The sequence below is a fragment of the Zingiber officinale genome, chromosome 8A (assembly GCF_018446385.1).
Source record: "Zingiber officinale cultivar Zhangliang chromosome 8A, Zo_v1.1, whole genome shotgun sequence".
Lineage (NCBI taxonomy): Eukaryota > Viridiplantae > Streptophyta > Magnoliopsida > Zingiberales > Zingiberaceae > Zingiber > Zingiber officinale.
The window spans coordinates 13,219,689-13,239,700 of NC_056000.1; positions in this window are offsets into that span (position 1 = coordinate 13,219,689).

A 20,012-nucleotide genomic window follows, 5' to 3' on the forward strand; every position below is an offset into this window, starting at 1 on the left:
ACTTTCCATCTGCCTGGTTTCACTCACCAAGACTTTCACCTAGCTTCACTAATTAGGATTTTCCCTCTGCTCGGCTTCACTCACCAGGACTTTCACTTGCCTGACTTCACTCACCAAGACTTTCACCTATCTTCACTCACTAGGATTTTCTCCTGGCTTCACTCACCAGGATTTTCACCTGGCTTCACTCACCAGGATTTCCAAACTGCTTAACCTCTAGTTAGGACTTTCCCAATCAAGTATCCGGTCAACCTTGACCTACTTGGCTTTTCTTCATATGAAACTGGTCATCCCTTGACTAGAGGAGAATTGTACGAACAATCTCCTCAATCAGACGATTGCATCTGCAATCTCCATATGTTGTCAAACATTGAAATCCAAACATCAAGACTCAAGCTTGAGTCAATCAAGGTTAGTCAACCTGGTCAACCTGACCCAGGGAATATTGCACCAACAATCTCCTTTTTGATATTTGACAATACCTTTAAGTTAGGATAATCCCATAGCCTCAACTTCTTCTTCATGCCAAAGAATGAATGAAGATTTCCTTCATTCTCCCCCTTTCCTAGAGGCAAACTCCCTCTTTAGGAAATGAAGGCCTAACTTGAACCCTACATTCTCCCCCTTTGGCACACATAAAAAAACTCTCCCCCTGAAGAGTTACTCATACGTTGTTCACAACCTCACATGTTGTTCACAACACGACAATGAATGCCCCATACACCTTCACTGTATTCAATACTCACTCTTGAGCATTAAACCACTTCACAATGCTCATCTAAGAGCATTCATCATTCCAACAATGAAGGTCTATACCCTTCATTGTATCCAATGCTCACCCTTGAGCATTGATCCACTTCATAATGCTCATCCTAGAGCATCCATAACTCAACAATGAAGATATCCACTCTCCATTATTTTTCAATACTCAACCATGAGCATTTATGTTGGTGTAGCGGGGCCGACAAGAGGGGGGGGTTGAATTGCCTGCAAAACAAGGTATACCCTCCTCCAGACTTTCAACTCAAAAAGATAGCACGCGCTTCCTTCTCGTCAGCCACCATACTCTTCCACAGTGCCTCGTCCCTCAGAAATACCGAGTCCGTCGACTCTCTCCCATGTCGTCCTTCTCGCTAGCTGTGTCTTTCGCTCAACTACTTGTACTCCTAAGTTCCTGCACACTTAGACACAAGACATTAAACCACAATAGGACCTAACCTGACTTAGTTGATCACATCAAAACTACCATGGGGTACTTACATGAATTGTTTGGGATAATAAAATTAATGGAAAATTCGAGAATGAAGAGGGATCCTATATAAGCAGAAAAGCACCACGACCCCATACAATAACCTAAACGAGTTTGGTACTAATTACTACAAAGGAATATGGAAATATTTACAAACTTCTAAGAAGCAAGGAGGTATCAAAAAATGAAGACCAACATACAAATGATCCTTAAAGAAAGGAAGGAGGCCATCAAGGGGTGTTTTAGGATGACCATATGCAGAAGGGATAGTGGAGGTGTACCACAATCCTAAGATAGCAAGAGGAGGAGAAGAAGAGTGCCCCATAGGAAGAAAGATGAAGATCAATGTTTTAAAGGAGAAAGAAGTCTTAGAATTTGAGGGATGTCTTAAGGCAATCACCTTACGATTTTTTTCTGTTTATTTAATAAGTATAGATTCATTATTTGAGTGCATATTATATGTTTAATTGTCTTAGACTCATTTATTGAATGCCCGTAATATAATTCATAGCATGAGAGAATTTGTGATTGGATCACAACTAGTGATAGATTGTTTGATGTGATAGATCGCGTTTTTAAAACTATTCTTTTCTTTCAAATCAAAGTCGTGCAGCGGAAATAAGAAAGAGACACAATTCTGTTACTTCGTTCGGAGCCTAGCTCGACTCCTACTCGAAGGCCCGCGGTCTTTGACCGCACCAATGGGCAAAGCACTATAATCCTTCTTTCCAAAATCCTCGGAAAGAAGTGAATCCTCCGGGGAGGTTGGAGGTGCCTCGAGCACCTTGGCTAAAGGCTTACGTAGAGAGGTGGGTAGGCACCTTCTGTGTGCCTAAAGGTGCCTTGGAGCTAGGATGGCAGACACCTTCCATGACTTGAAGGCTTCTTCGGATGGATAAACAGCATAGGCTGTAGAGCTTATCGCTATCGAGAAGATGGGGATAAGTTGCAAAGATGGAGGTGCTTCAATGGGGTTGAAGGCGCCTTCAACAACCCATAAAAAGTGTGCTCAACTAGAGGCTAAAAAATAACTCATTCTCGTAATCCTTCACTTGTGCACTGCTTCAAGGACGATCCTACGACTCTGCAATGTGACTCCGATGATTGAAAGCATGACTTTCTGGATCCTTAAGTTGTTAGTATATTTTAGTTAATGCAAAGTTGTCATGCAATATACTTATAATATTCGAATTGGTAGTGGATTGCCCAATGAAAATGATCGACAATGGCGGGCCTTGGAGTACATCAAAGGCTCTGAACCAAGTCAAAAGTGTCAACATTTGTTTGCTTTTTTCCTTTGTTTCATTTCTGCTGTGTTATTCTCTGTTTTCCAAAAAGTGTGAAAAAATCATGAGCACTATTCACCCCCCCCTTCTAGTGCATCTCGAACCTATAATTGACATTAAAGCAGAACCACTCTAAATCGGTACTCCTTTTTTCTATTTTTAAATTTTTGTTATAAGTCAAGATTGGTCTAATAACCTCTCCTGACAAATTTATCGATTCGTCAAATTTTTCGAAATTGGTGCAACAATATTTGAGCTGATTTATTTTCTTATTTTCCTACCGCATTACTAATCTAAGACTAAGTCTTGAAACAAGTTTCATCATTTTTATCTTTGCAAGAGTCTTTTTCTAAATGGCCAATCAAGAAGGCTACAAGACTACACGACCACCACTATTCTTCGGCGAGGAGTTTGGCTACTGGAAGAATCGAAAGGAGTATCACCTCAAAACGCAAGTCGAAATGTGGATCATTATCCAAATTGGTTTCGCGCTTCCACTTGACGGCAATGGAAAACCAGTATCGTGCAAAAATTAAGACTCAAGTCTAATGAAGAAGATCGAGGTTGACGCCAAAGAAACCCAGACCCTCCAATGTGGATTAACCAAGAAGAGTTGAACTGGGTCGGCCCCTTTAACAGCGCCAAGGAGTAATGCCAAAAGCTAATCGAGTAGCATGAGGGCACTTCTAACACTAACGTAAGTAAGAGAGATTTAATTCTTAATAAATTTTATAACATCAAAATGTAGGATGGCTAATCGGCAAGTCAAGTACACGCCCGAATCCAAGATCTACTCAACAACCTCCACGCGATTGGATAGAAAATGGAAAATCGTGATATTATTAGGTACACACTTAATGTCTTTCCAAGGAATGCTTTGTGGACATCCATGGTAGATGTTTACAAAATATCTAAGGATCTTTCATTAATTAAATTAGATGAACAGACTAATGGACTGCTGGTAGAGAAAGGTATTGCTTTGATTGTAGGTACAAGTAGAACGCGGGAACCAAAAATCAAGCGCCGAACTGAACCCGAGCCCGAAGACAAATTAGACTCAAAAGATGATGATGACATCACCACCGATCTCATCAACCTTGGACAAAAATTATACAAGAAAAAGAAGGGCTTTGCAAAAAACGAGATAAAAAAGGTGATCTAGTCAAAGACAACGCAACCAAGCCCAAACTTAAAAATGAAGTTTGAAGTCACCTGCTATGACTGCAACAAGAAGGAACATATCAAGGCGAACTATCTAAACTAGAAGGAAGTGAAGAAGCAACGAAAAAAGAAGGCGCTACAAGCATCGTGGGATGAATCATCATCGAAAGACTCCGGTGAAGATCTTGAATATACAAGCTTCCTCGCACTTTCGGCCCGAGAGCAAGTTTTCGAATCTGAGTTTGAGAGAGAATCAAAAGCTAAGTTTGAGCAAAGTCACAGATCCCTATCCATTTCAGAAGGTTCCTAAACCAATGTAAGTATCTCTTTAATGAGATTGCATAACTTAATTTCCTACTTGTTGAGAATGTTATCTAAGTCCAACCTTCAGGTCAAGTCACTCTAAGAGGAGGTCAAAGCCCTCAAGGAAGTAACTAACTCAAGCTCCTCGACTAAATTGGTTCAAGTTGGAACTTTAACTCAAGTCCAACAATTTGGGGAAGAAAATTCTAACTTGAAAAGACAAGTCAAGGAACTTAGGGACTCGTTGGAATAGTTTGCTTTAGGTTCCAAGAACCTTGACCTAATTCTTAGGGAACAAAGGGTCGTATACAACCGATCTGGACTTAGGCATAAATTCAAATGTAAATTTAAATCCTACTTGTCTCTTGTTAATTGAACAAATAGAAAAGTAGTCCAAGCATGGGTCTCCAAGTCCAGCCTGATTAATCAAGTTGGACTTGATCAATATTGGATCCCCAAGGATCAAATTCATTATCTTGATAGACCTTATCAAGGTTATGATCTAGGGGAGCCAATAGAAAGGCTATCCTTATTAAATAAATTTGTTTAATGTTTGATTTATTGCTTTCCTTATACTTGACTAGATTATGATAGATAAGGACTCAGGCTTAATTAACACTTGTCTAGTGATCCGGCCGTAAGGTCGGGGGACTCCCTTGGTGGCGAGCCAATGACACGTGGAGGTCAGAAGTCAAAAAGGTCAGCATGAGGTCCGGCCGATCGGAGAAGGGGTTGGTCGACCGGCTGAACGGGTCCGAGCGGAATCAAAGACAACCCGACGGGGAGTCGGGTTTTTGACGCTCATGGTGAACAGGTTCGTCGGGCCGAGCGGGTAGACCGCTCGACCGAGGCGTAGGGCAGCAATGCTGTGAAGGAATAGTCTCAGTCGAGCACGCGATGGAGTGAAATCTTCCCGGTCGGACCGATACCTACGCCCGGTGGACCAATGCCTGTCGAGCGGATGGACGCTCGGCTCGGGGAAAAAAGAGATAAGGACAAGGGGTTATTGGGGAACATCTTCTGACAACAGGCATGTTCGACGACCAAGCCAAACGCAGAATCCTACAACAGAAGGTTCTGCTGTCCCATCAGAGAGGTGCTCGGACTGTAGTAGTATGGTGTCAGGCATGCTCCTCTGGTAAGCCCATACTAAGGTATGGTAAAAGGACACGTGTGCGCCTCGACAGGTGTGCACAATCCTCCCTAGAGCTCTATATAAGAGCCCACAAACTTCACCGGAGGTACGCAATCTATCATCTTGGAAGCCACTTCACCATTTTCCTCTTGCCTGACTTGAGCATCGGAGGGTCATCGCCGGAAACCCCTTCCCGGCTCGACTTCCTTGCAGGTTCGCCGGAGATTTGTGCAGCTGGTCGGAGATATAGGAGAGCGCCATGTGCCCAGCGTCCGTCTACTCAGCGTTCGGACAAGATCATCTAGTTAGACTAAGGATTCTCAGAAAGAAAATTAAATATTTAATTTCTTTAAAAAGATTTGTCTAGAAATAGTTGTTGTTCCAATATTCAAGAAGGTCTAGTGTCTCGCTACAGCTTGGAAGCTAATTATTGAAATAAAGTGGTTGTTGTCTAGAAGTGATTGTCGTTCCTTCGATTAGGACTTACCCTTACTAGTCATCTAGTCTTAACTAGACTTCTCTCTTCCAAAATGAAGTCCTGTTTGGATCAAGCGTTGGTCAAACTAACCAGATTTAGGTATATTGTCAAACATTGAAACCCTAGAGATTGATTGCACCAACATAAACTTCTCCTCATTTGTCATACATCAAAAAGAGCTCCAACAATATCTTAATTATTAGACTCTTTAACCTCTAATGACCACAATTATCATGTATTAATCCCTTATAAGATTACGTACATGTATTTCATCCTTTTAGTCATATCTTAATACTGAAAACAATTTTAGACTGTATCAGTCGATTACCTTATGCCCAGTCGACTGCTCTCATTGAAATAACCTCACAAAACCCTTTTGTGTTTGATGAACATTATTACCAGTCGATTGGTCTCTTATATCAGTCGACTAATACAAATTTTATCCCAAAATATATTTCTAAACCTAATTTTAGAAATGCACCAGAAATTTCACAGGTCACCAAAAATTCTTAAATGTTATGGAGAGGTTTGTTTTACCATTATCTTCTTAGAAAAAATAGAATTAAAAATTAATTCATTATGTATCCCAAGATAGACACAGAACCCAAAATTATCTAAATTGTTCAATTGAACCTCGACCTAAAGTCTTAGTTTTAGCTTATTCTTGATGTATCTTCCCATACTAAACCATAATACATCCCTTACATTAGTTTATAAGGCATCTATACATCAAAAGCTAATTTTCATGTAAGATGAACTTTATTTCATATTTTTATACATGAATCACATCCCAAATATGCCAACCAACTAGATTAGAGACTCAAATCCATCTCTAACCCCTTTTTGGCACATTTCATGACCCTTCTAGAATTTCAAGCAAGGTCCACTTGAGATCCATTGACCATGGGTCCCAACTTGACTCTTTGAACTCCCCTTAAGCTCTTAACCTTAACCACCTCTCTAAGTGACTCATTTAAAAATATGAGGTCACAACAATGCACCTCGGGTGACGATTGGTCAACCCATTTGACCTTCTTATTTTTTTCAACCTTAGACTTTCCCTTGTCTTTGGTTGATCTTTCCTTATCCTTGAATAGCTTTCCCTTACCATTTCCTAACATCTTCTTATTATAGTCATATGCCACCCTAGCATATGATTTTTCTCTAGTCTTGGAGAATTCCCCCTTGCCATTTCACATGTAATCATTGCATGTGACCTTATTTTGGCCTTAGGAAACTCTACTATGGCATACCCGCCAAAGTGCTCTATGGATAACTTCCCCTTACCCTTGTTCGATGAAGACCAGTATCCCAAACTAGATCTATCACCATTGGATCTTTAACTATCCAACATCATACCTAATTCTTTAGATCCAACATTGAATCTCTCAAGAGATTTCTCTAACCTATCAAGATTTTCCCTTAAAACTTGATTCTGCACTTCTAGCCTCCTAATCTTAGAATTAACTTGTCCACCATGGATATTCTTAACCTATCCTTCCTGGGCATGTGTCTCCCCTTCTTGGGATTAACACCAAAGTTTTTCACCACCTTCCTCTCCTTAAGCAAAGTGGATTGTTTTTTGTTAGGTTTAGACCTAACGTTAAAGATTTCCTAGGGTTATTTACCTTGTTAACTCTATTCCTATCGTTATACCTAAATCCAAAATTATGCATGGGTAAATAACCTACATTGTTATCTCTAGTATGCATGTCCCTAAAACTTAAATTAATATTAGAATTGATCTTGTCGAGAAGCTGAGAAGACGAACCTGCTGGAAGGATGTATCTGGAATGTTGACCACATCCCCATGACCGACTGATGAGCTGTCTCTTATGTTGACCAGGTCGCCTGGAATCCTCTGGTCAACAGTACTTGTAGCCAGCAACCGGGTCGCCCCGGGCTCTGGTACCCCAATGCTCAAGGCGAGTCCCACGAATATATAAGCATCCGCATAATAATAGGATAATAAAATAAGTATAAAATGAATACGATGACGTACCCTGGCCCCGGGGGGGGGCCCTCGGATGAATGGATAGCTGGTTGCGACACTGATTGAGTCGTTGTGGCCGTAAGGAGTAGATAGACGTCCACCAGATGAGTAACTGGCTCCGGTGGCTCGAAGCCGAACACGATATGGATCCGTAGGACGACACATTGTACTACTACAGCCTTGGCTCGCAGGCCGGAATGCAACAGTGGCACGAAGGCCGAACACTCCATCGGCTCACAGGCCGGGATACAATAACGGCACGAAGGCCGAACACACTCTCGGCTTGCAAGTCGGTACACGATACTCAGGCCGGATAATACCAATAACAAACATAATAATGGTACAAATAACGGCTCGAGGGTCGAAACTACATCGGCTCGCTGGCCGAATGTCATCTCGGCTCGAAAGTCGGCGTAGACAAATAGAATGAGCGGCGCCGACCGCGGGAGGCGGTGCCCGCTACTGGAGGTGGCGTCGGCGCCCACTGGAGGGGGCGGCGGCGTGCGTTGGCGGCAGAGCCTGCTGGCTATGGCACGTGGAGGCTACTGCGGCGCTTAGAGGTGGCTAGCTCAGGGGTTACGGCGCGCTGCCGGCGGCGTCGATGGCGAGAAGAAGCCATGACATATAAGGAGGAGCGACGCGAGCAGCGGCGATGAGGTGGTATCCGCTAAGGGCAGTTGTGATAGCCACTAGAAGTGGCGACGACGAGACTTGTAACACCCCTAGAAAGCCTAGATAAAGTAAGGGCAATGAGAGTACGAATGTAATGAAAAGAATGTGTAGATAGTCTACGTTGAATGTTACGATGGGAAGGATTTAGATGATTAAAAACTTTATGAAAGAAAATAAAGTTGAGAATATAAAGTTCTATACATGATTTATAATGCAAGGAATTAATGTAAACAAAATAGATATGAGATATTATATATGCATGTATGAAATATTTATGCATAATGCATATACATGAATTATTTTGTACAAAAATATGTTAGGAGAAGGATTTGATCCTTGGTTCTCTTGTGGATGCATGCATGTGTTAACCAAGTGTGATAGGAGTGAATATTGTAAAAGGAGAGATGGGAATTATAATTAAAGGAAAGAAAGGAGAGAAATTAAGAGAAAGAAAAGAGAGAAACTCAAGAAGCATTTCTCTAGCATATTCTTTCTCATTAAGAGGAGAAGTAAATGAGGAGGATGAATCAAGTCAAGTTTTCCTCCCTCACTTTAGTATAAATAGGCATGGAGGGGGGTTGCTTCATCCTCAACTCACTCTCCTCCTCTCCTCCATTTGTGCCGAGCACTCTCCCTCCCTCTTTCCTCTTGTTGCCGAGAGCAACAACTCTCCCCCTTCTTTCTTTCTTTTTGTTGCCGAGCAACACAAGAGGAAGAAGCCTCCTCTTCTTCCTCCTCCTCTCCACCAAAAGACCTAGTCACTTCTTCCTCCATTGGTGCCGAGCAAAGCAAGCAAGGAAGAAAGGTCCACAAGCAAGTTCTCAACTCTAGGAAACTTAAGCAAAGAAGGTAAGCTTCCCCTCACCTGCGGTACAAGACTTTTATGTGATTTTCGGATTCTTTTTCTATGCCTTGAAAGAAAGTTTTCCCCTATGTTTGTATACATATATGATGCATGATCAGAGGTGTATGTAACCCTAGAATTTCAATCAAAAATATTGTAAATAGGTTAGGAAAATTATTGTCTAACCAAACTAGTGCAAGTTTCCCTCTATGAAATGCTAAGGATCTTCCTATGGTTTTCTTGCTTGGAAGTTGATTGGAGCCAAAAGAACCCCACTCTCATGTTTCGGCCAAGAAAGAATTTAGGGTTAGGAGGACCTTGAATTTAAAATAACTATGCTTATATGACATGATATAAAGTTCTTAAGAGTTGTATACTTGTATGTTGAAAGAAACTCATGAACCTTACTCTTAATATTTCGGCCATGGTAAGGTGATAGTTTAGAGAAGCTTAAACAAAATTCTAATATGCTCAATGACCTCTGTGATATTATGTTATGAAAGATGATTAATGCTCTCATGTTTAATTGGAATGTAGAAAATTAGTTACATGATTTATGACATGTAAGATCACAAGAGTCCTAGCTTGTTTATGATCCAACCTTGTTTATGATGTTCTTAGTAAATCTTGCTATGAAATTACTTAGGTTTCCCATGCTTTAGGCCACTTAAAGGAAGTTTATATTCTATGAATTTCGGCCAAGTAAGGTTTAAAGGACCTAGAGGCCTTGGAAATGAAACCTAGGGGTTAAAAGTACTTCTTATGAAAACTTGATAATGTGTGAATGTGATACATGTTTGTATGACCTAAATGAATCATTATGTGTTCGGCCATGAAGGGATAGATGCCCTAGAAACCCTAGAACAAAAATTAAATATGTCTATGCCATGCTGTATGAAAATGATATGATAATAAGTTGGAATGCATGATTGCTTTAGTTACGAAATGATATGCATAATGAAGTTTTATTATGAAATATGCCATGATGTGTTATAGCATAGAAAATGCTATACATAATGAAAAGAAATGAAGTTATGTTATGATATGTGATAGCATAGAAAATGCTATACATAATGAAAAGAAATGAAAAGAATAAATGCATGAAAGATTGTTAAGGACATGATATGATAGTTATGCATGATAAGTTATTTTTATGGTTTGTACCAAGGGTGGGCTCCGTAAACGCCCCGGGGTCGATGGAGTAAGACTCGGGCCTCGTCAGTAATGGGCCTTTGAGTGCCCTAGGTCGATGGAGTAAGACTCGGGCCTAGTATGTATGCATGGTAGGGCTCAAGACTTGCTACCTTGGACCTACGCATTATGTATGTGGTACAAACCGGGATCCCAAATGATGATGATATTAATTTCAAGTACTATTAAGTATAAGTTTTCAAATTCACGATGCATTGCCTACATTCATATGTGCTTGAATTATATGATGATATGATATAATGTCATGTGATATTATGATATGAATATGATGCCCTTGTATGTCTCATGCTTGTGATTTATTTGTTTTATGATATGATATTCATGCTTCTATGAAATGATATGTGAATAAGAAATATGCATGATATGTTATGTTATGATTAGTTGAGACGATGATATGTTGATCCATTCTTGATATACGATGATTCTCGATTTTAGTGAGTAGGAAAGGAACTTACTGAGCCATGAGTGCTCATAGCTTACTTTCCTTGTACCGCAGATAAAAGAGAAAGCTGGATGTACAATGGAGCAGCAGGAGGAGCAGATAGTGATGTGTGTGGTGGTGGCTCGGCAAGAACGATTCGGACAAATTAATATTTTTAGTTATATGATCAATATATGCACATTCGAACTAATCAGAATATGTGATATCATGCTTAATAAATTAAATTCTTTAAAGTTTTTATTCTTCCGCTGTTATAACTAAAGCATGTACGTAAGTAGTATAAGAACGTAGCGCCACTTTTGGTTGGGTAAGAAGGGTGGGCGTTACAAGACTCCCCAGCGGCGTAAGCGCTGGAAGGAGGGAGAGGAGGCGAGGAGGTGGAGAAGATGAGTGGTCGGCGGTGACTGCTAGGCTCGGCAGCGGCAAGGACCGATGGATGCGGCAGCGGTAGTCGCTGGACTCGGCGACGACAAAGGTCGCTGGACGCGCAGGCGAGGTGCGTGAGGGAGAGAAGCCTCGAGTCAGCTCGGGGGCGACGCCGCGAAGAGGAAGGAAGCTTTCCCCTCCCTCTACTTGAGGAGGCTGCGGTGAGAGATGGTGAAGGAGAGGAGTATGGGGAGAGAGGGCAGCTGGCGTCGAATATGACCGGCGCCGGAGATGGAGGAAGCGGCCTCCTTTCTCTTCGTCGTAGCGACGCCCCCATTTCCACGAACCCGCCCCTTCTCCAAGTGAACAGTGCTCTCTTTAAAACCAAAATCTAACTGGTCTCAAATGTCCAAAATGCCCTCCTCTTCCCTCCAAATCTCTCCTCTGCCCCTTAATCACATCCGCATCAAGAATTAAAGATGAAGTTAGGGATTACCTTCTTACCTACCATTGGAGCTCCCCTTGACATGAGCATCTACATGGATTTATTCTCCTCTATTGTTTCAATCGCTCCATCTTCATGATCACTCCCTTCCTTGGGCACTTCGTGTGGTAAAGTCTCCTTTCACCACGCGTGAAGCAAATGATGTGCCACTTCTTTTTATTGGCACCATTCTTCCTACAATCCATATTAGATTCTAAATAAACTTTAGTGGGTTTAGGGTTTACCTCTTTTACCTTCGTGAGCAAAGGATACCTACTTTTGTAGTGTCCCATTTTTCCACACTTAAAGTACTTGATGTGGTTCTTCTTGCTCTTTCCAATAGATGAGGTTGAGGGTTGAACTTCCAAGAATTCTTCTTCACCCTGTTGGATCGAAAAGCGCTAGAGGGGGGGGGGAGGGGAATGAATAGCACTCGTGGCTTTCACTTTCGTTTCAGAAAACTTAACGAGTAAACGCAACGAAAATAAGAATAAATAACGCAAACACCAAGATTTACTTGGTTCAGAGCCTTAGGCGACTCCTACTCCAAGGTCTGCGATCGTTGATCGCTTTCGGTGGGAAATCACTATCAATTCATAAATCTTTACAATTTTTGAAGTACAATTTAAAAGCAGTAAAATATACCAACGACAAAAGAAAACAATGAAGTTGAAGTTTCTGGTCGTCGGAGTCGAGTTGAAGCTTTGTCGGAACGTTCTTTTAGCAGCACACGGAAGATGGATCGCGTTTTAGATGATCTCCTAAGCTGCTGGTTGAATCCTGCATATAAAGCTTGTGGAGGGCACCTCCAACACCATGGAGGGTGCCCTCATCCGCACCGAATCCGCAGCGTGGATGATCTCTGAACACTTCGCAGCTTATCCACCTAAGGGCGCCCTCAACCTCCATGAGGGCGCCCTCACGCCAAGGTCCAGGGCACCCTCAAGCTTCATGAGGGTGTCCTCGCGCCAGTGTCCAGGGCGCCCTCAAGCTCCATGAGAGCGCCCTCGCGCCTTGCTGTGAGAGAATTTCTTCCTGCAAAATAGGTTAGTCCAGAATCCAAAAATATATCATGCAAAATAGAGTTAGCACAATTAAACACAATAAATATGATTATTTGATAGTCATTGACTGTTCGATTCTGTTTTCGGATTTTTGACCAGAAATCCTAGGTCGAACCGACGCCTACTGTTCCCTCACCGGGGAATACGTCCTCACCTACTCCACTCAGGAGAGTTTACTTGTTGCCAATTGATCCTCTAGACCAACTGGACTTTTGCTCAGTGCCCGAGGCTCCAGGACTTTCTGCTGGACGTCCGCTCTATGACTCGCCCAGTCTTTCACTTGGTTCGCGACACCAAGACTTTTCACCTAGAGTCCTCGACTCTAGGACTTTTGCCCGAAGCTCTCGACCCGCCAAGACTTCCCGCCTAGGGTTACGACCCCCTAGGATCTAGGGTTACGGCCCCCTAGGGGTTTCCCTTTGCCTAACCGCAGCTAGGACTTTCCTTCACCTAGAGTTACCACCCCCTAGGGTTTTCAACCTACCTAATCGCAACTAGGACTTTTGCCTAAGTACACTTAGGACTTTCCTGCAATCTCATTCAAACATGTTAGATCAAAAGACAACCTAATTTTGAACCCTTTGACATAATCAAAACATAGGTTCGATCGTCAGATGCTTTCTGCACCAACACACCCGTCTTGGATTCTATTGGAGCAATCCCAATGGTCCGTGCGACCATGTGTTTTGGTGTTTGGGGAAAGAGTTTAAGTTAGGATTACCCTCATTATTTGATATGTGTATGTGAGTGTGCAAGTTTGTAGGATATACATACGACTCAGCTTGATGGCTTCGGGTCCTGTGAAGGATGGAGCATCCGAGAGACCGTGGATAAGGCGGCAAGGACAAGAGCCAAGGGAAGCGTACTTCGAGGCATACCGAAGAATGGTATTGGGATGAGCCATGGGCTTGGATGCATCCGAGAGACGAGAGCCAAAGGAAGTAAGCTTGAAGGCAAGATGTCAAAACTATGAAGAAGAAGAGTCAAGTGAGTCGTGAGGGTCCGAGTGCGAGAGAAATGTACTCGAGAAAGGGAACCCTAGGTTTAGGGTTGTACCAGTCAACTGGTATTGGGATCAGTCGACTGGGGGAGAGCACAAAGAGATTATGCGCCCAAAACGACTGGGATCAGTCGATTGGTACATGGCACCAGTCGACTGGTAGAGAGCCGTTGAGCGAGTCGTTGGGTTGGCACCAGTCGACTGGTGCAAGGACCAGTCGACTGATAATGGTAAAACAGTAGGGTTGTTTTCTTCCAAACTCTATAAGAAGGAGTTTGGGATGACTGGCCAAAGTGACAAAATTGGACTTAGTTAAAGTCTAATTAGTAGTCTACTAGTTCTCAAGTGCTTGTGTAATCCAAGAGATCTTGGTTGGAGTTGTGGTGAGGTTTCTCCATCCACAAGGAGGCTTGAGATAGCAGGAGTTTACCGGGGGCTAATCCACCGATGGATAGGGATCGTCCACCTTACGGACAGCCGTTGGAGTAGGAGCCCTAATCTCCGAACCATGTTACATCGACGTGTATTGGTTTGCATTTCTTCTTTGTCTTTAGCTTTCGTATTTGTGTTTGTATTATTGTATTTCCGCTTGCGCACTAACAAATATGTCGGAATCGAATTATTGGGAGTGTCGTCTATCCAACTCACCTTCTAGTCGACCACTGATCCCCTACAGATTCTTCTTCCTCACTTAAAGATGTGGACGATTCAACTTCTTCCACCTCTTCGGATGTTGAGCTCGTCTCCACATCCGATTGGTTTTTCTCCTCCTCTTGGACTAATGAGCATTTCTCCTTGAGCTCCTTCACTTCTCGTGCTTGTGTAGGATCTTTATGAAGAGCAATCACTTTATTTCATAGCTCATGAGCACACTTATACTCACCTACACGTGACACCATATTAAAAGGTAATTAATTCAATACAATTCTTATTACCTTCTTGTTCACCTCGAGTTGTTGCCTTTGCTCTCGGTCCAATATCGTGACCGGAGGCGCTTCCCCTTCTTATCCATTGGAGCTTCGAAAGGAACTTTTAATGTGGTCCAATAATCCCAATCCATTTGGAACCAAGTCACCAAACACTTCCTCCAATACTCAAAATCTTTTCGATCGTATGGAGGTGAGATTCAAATATCCCAACATAATGATCCTTCCACCTATATCTTCTTCCTCTAGCATGTGCTCCTATAGGTAGTTAGTCCTACAAGAGTGTTCCTCACTCTGATATCTATTGTTGAGACCTTGATCACTAGCTAGAGGTGGTGAATAAATAGTCACTCACTTCTTTCACTTTCCTACACTTGTTATCACAGTGGAATACAAAAACAACAACAAGTAATACGAAAGTTAATCCTAAAGACAATAAAGATAAAAGGAAACAAGCCTAAATACATTCGTTTAATGTAGTTTGGAAATAATGCACCTACTCCACGGCGTGTCTGTAAGGTGAGCAATCCCTCAATCTATCGATGGATTAGTCTTGGCAAACTTTGGCTAATAAGTGACTCCTTTTCGACAGAGAAACCTCGCCACAAACTCGATCACGCATACTTTGATCATGAGAGCTTGGAGATTCTAATTAGGAGTTAACCATCTCTAATTTTGTCACTCAAGTTAGTCATTCCAAACTCCATTATATAGAGCTTAGGGGAAAACATCCAAGTTGTTTTCCCACTTCCAGTCGACTGGTAAAGTCACAAGTCGACTGCCCTCTATGGAAAATCAACTCGATACAAATTGACTGATGTCAGGACTAGTTGACTGATACCAGGACCAGTCGACTAATGAACATACTAGTCGACTGGTCACCCTAGGCTGAGTAAATAGAAGTTCACACTTGCTGTTACTCAACCACCATTCGACTGAGACATATATTAGTCGACGAGTAAATCCTAATGTTGGTCCCAGTGCGACTTGTAAGAGAGAGGTGAATTGCCTGAAATGAAAAATGTACCATTCTCAAAGCTTTCGACTTAAGTTAATACAAACACTTTAATAAATGAAACTAAAATGTATAAGAAATAAGTTCAATAAAAAAGAATTTACTTGATTTGCAATCGGGGAGGTTACTAATCCAAGGAAAATAAAGCTCAACTAGTTGACTCCTTCAACATAAGTCAGAGGCAGAGAAGCCTTGTACATGACGTTGAAAGCACAGAATAGAAATGTAAAACTCGAATACAGAAAATGTTGTTTTAAATGAAGAAGACCATAACTCTATTTATAATCCACTGGTCGAAACTAGCTGTTTGCTGACGTGGCAACTCCGAGGGCTTAGATCCTCTCCTGGCGCCCCAGCGTGGCAAATTTTATCTCCACATAATGGCTTGAAGATGAATTTTTTTTCATGTTCGGGCGCTTGGATATGGTCCAGGAACCCGAACCATTGCTGACGTGAACCCGAAGAGTGATCTACTGTGACGATGCACCCGTTGGCACCTTGGTGGTTGATAAGCGAAATCTGTCACACCCGCTAATCAAATTGTACAAATGTATTTTCCACTAAACCCCTTAACTAGACAATTATGTTATACTAACGAGCCCAGGATTGAACCTCGAGGAACCAACGGTAGGATGTAATCTAGGATTGTATTTTATTTCTATTTTTGGGATTTTAACAAATAAATGGGGGTTTTAAAGCTTTAAATCCAAATTAAGCAAATGAAATGCAAGCAAATAAGAAACTACACTACTGCAGAAATTAAACTAATTAAACTACAGAAAACTAAATTACTCACTAATATTTAACCCTAAGCTAAAGTAAGATTAATAACAACTTTAAAATCAATTGAAACTAAATTACTCCAAACATTTGAATTAAAACAATTAAGCTAAAAGAAAACTATGAATACTGAATCCAAATAAATCTACCAACAATAAAAAGAATGCATAAAAGAAACCCTAAACCATCTCAACACCAAACCAATCTTCTTGGCAACTTCTCCTTGCCGTCACACAAGGAAACAACAGAGAACACTCTAACTGTAATCAGAGAAAGACAACCACAGCAACTGAACTCAGCTCAGCCTTCACCAGCACCATCGGAGACCACTCCAAACGAATCTGATGAAGATCGATGCTGCCAACCTCAGGAAATCTGTAAATCTGCGACATCAACCTCAGATCTGAAATGGAGTTGATGGTGGATGGATTGTCGTCGAGAATGGTCCAGAAGCAGTGGAGGAACGCCGCCAATGCTCTCGGATGTAAAACGGAACCATCAATTGGAGGAACACCTCAAAATCGGCAGCGGCAGAAGCAGAGGTTTGTGGAGCAAAATTCTTGCCGCAGGACCACCTTTGAGCGAGCTCAGATGGCCGGAAGCTGGTCGCAACCACTGAGAATGTCGTCGTCGATGAAGATGCCGAAAAATTGATCTAGAATTCGAGATGGGGTCGGAATCTCAGAGAATGCCGTGGGACGCGAAGAATAGCGCTGTGGAGAATCGACGAAGGCACTGTAGCACTGTAGCTTCTCTTTTTGAATCAGATCTGGATCTGATCGGATGACTGGGATTGATTTGGAGCTAAATCAATGGTGAAAGTTTGCCCAAAATCCGATCTGAAGGTATTGATCTTGCTCTAGGGTCTGGATCTACTCTCCCTTAGGTCGGATCGACCAGATCTTCACTGGATGGTTCAGATCTGCCCAATCTTCGATGAACGGTCCAGATTAATTCGGGATGGATCAATGGCTATATGAACTCAGATCTGGATCAAAACCTCTGGATCTTCATCTATAGTTTAGATCTCCTCCTCATTAGGTTGGATCGGCCAGATCTTCAACGGATGGTTTAGATCTCTCCTATTCTTGATAAACAACCCATAATGCTTCAAAGCTTGATCTTCTCGTTTGAACTCCGATTCAAGCCCAATTTCGGTCCAAATAGATCCAAATCCAAGATACTTTGATGCCTACAAAATAAGAATCAATTATTAGTATCAAATAACACAAAAATATAATAATTTGTAATTAGGTCCAAAATAGATACAATGCACAAAATATGATGTAACCATGATTTAAACCTATAAAATCAACATCAAACCATGCATATATGAATTAAAATAATGCAATGAAATCATGGTTATCAGTGGTCCGATCGTATGGGCGCCAAAATGGTCCGAGCGCCAAGATTAGTAAGCCTCGGGCTAACTGTCCAGCACCTTTTCTTGTCGATGGCTCCTTCTTCGATCGCTAATTCTTTCTCTAGTCGCTTGAGTGATTCTCCGGCCTTCTAGAGTTGAACTCACCCAAACCCAACTTCGGCCTTCTCCTCGAGCAATCTTTCGCTTCGGTTTCTGGTTCCTCGAAAGCTTCGCATGCATCCTTCTCATTCCAATAGTTTACTTTTCCGCAGTTTCTCTCCCTTGGATGCACCAAGCCCATCGACTTGATTTTCATGTCATCCTTCTTATCCGATGCGTCTTCCGCTCAACTTCTTGTGATCCTAAGCTCCTACACTCTTATACACAATGATCAAATACACAGGACCTAACTTGACTTGATTTTTCACATCAAAATCACTACGGGTACTTATACCTAACACTAGGATTTTTACTCTGAGTACAATCACTTAGCACTCATCCTCGCCCGCACAACTTGAGCTTGCCTTCTAGCTTCCTCCTTCAGCCTTGCGTCCTTTAGATGCTTCCCCATATTTCACGCTTTACCTTCAAGAGTTTCCCTTGGTCTTGTCCTTGTTGTCGGGTGTTTCATTACCAAGAGACTCCTCACCATCGGGATATCTACCTTGCCAAGAGCTCCTCGCTCTGGGACTTCATCCTTGCCAAGAGCTCCTCATTCCATAACTTCATCCTTGCCAAGTTACACTTGGACTTACGTTGTCAATATTACACTTGGACTTACTTTTGCCAAGATCACACTTAGACTTTTCCTTTGTCAAGATCACACTTAGATTTTTTTTTATTGTACCTACCACCTTCACACTTAACATCACATATTAAATATAACAAATAATCTAATTTAAAATTTTACTTAAACATCAAAACCTAGAGTCACACTGATTGCTCTAACAAAGAGATTAGGGCACTATAGCATAGATTAAATACTTAGGGTTAAATTATTTAAACCTTAGATTAATATCTCAATCAACTCTCATTTTAATGATATTTAAACAGACTTTCTCTAAGGCTAATAGAGTTATCATATTAAAATGTATTATACGGACTCCGTTTAAATTTTTAAAAAAAATCTAAAAATTTTTATAAGGTTATTTCTCCGATAAAAATTATTATTTAATTATCATATCTTACATCAGACATTAATTATGGGTTTCTGAAGATCAGTATAAAAAGGGATTCTCTCTGTTGACCAGATACGTCTCACACATTAAAAAATACGCACACGTCGACGCTATTGTTCATTTTCTTTTCTATTTTTCCCTTAGCTATTGTACTAACTTAAGCGTCGGAATATTTGTGCTATGGATCTCCTCCCTGATTATTACTCTAACGCTCCCTTTGTTCTCTTTATGGTGTGTACAGGAAGGAATGTCATGTGTCATCTCTTCTTAGGGATGACAACGGGACGTATTCGGACATGATTTGGTCAATCCTAGAACTCGTCCCTCCAAAAAAAATAGACCCAAATCCGGACCTACTCCTCTTAATTTTTTAACCCATCCTGCTCCGAACTCATCCAAAATTGAAAAAATAACCCGCTAAACTAAAAAAAAAATATACAAGTCAATAATAAATTATTATTGTTATATATTTTATATTATATATAGAGAGGACGGATTCGAGATGAATACACTCGTAATCCACCTTAAATTTATTTCTAAATTCAATCAATATATTTAGACTCATTTCGTAACTAGTTTGATTGAATTTAAATACACCCTGAACAAAACGAATTTAATAGGTCAAATTTAAATCTCATCCATTACCATCCTCATCTCTTCTCCATCTCAAAATGTTCTTCCAATTAATGATAGAACCATTTGTCCAACATATCATATTCACCGCCTTCCTACATGATCGGTTTGAAGGGTAAGACACACGCAAAAATAAAATAAACAAAGCATAGAAGTAATACAGGCGTACAGAACGGTGTTCTTCTTCAACCTATCCCATCTCCATCTGCACTCGATTTTGATCGCCGCCGAAAACGACTTTTTTATTTTTTATTTTTTTGTTTTTTCAATACGCCTCCTCCTGGCGTGGGGAGACGCATTTCAAATCTCCAAAATAAAAAACGTGAGCCTTACAGTGAATTCTTTTTTTTCTCCTTCAAAATTGTTTATTTTCAAGAGCATTTTTTATTTATTTTCGGCCCATTATTTAACGTGATTTTCAGAAGTGC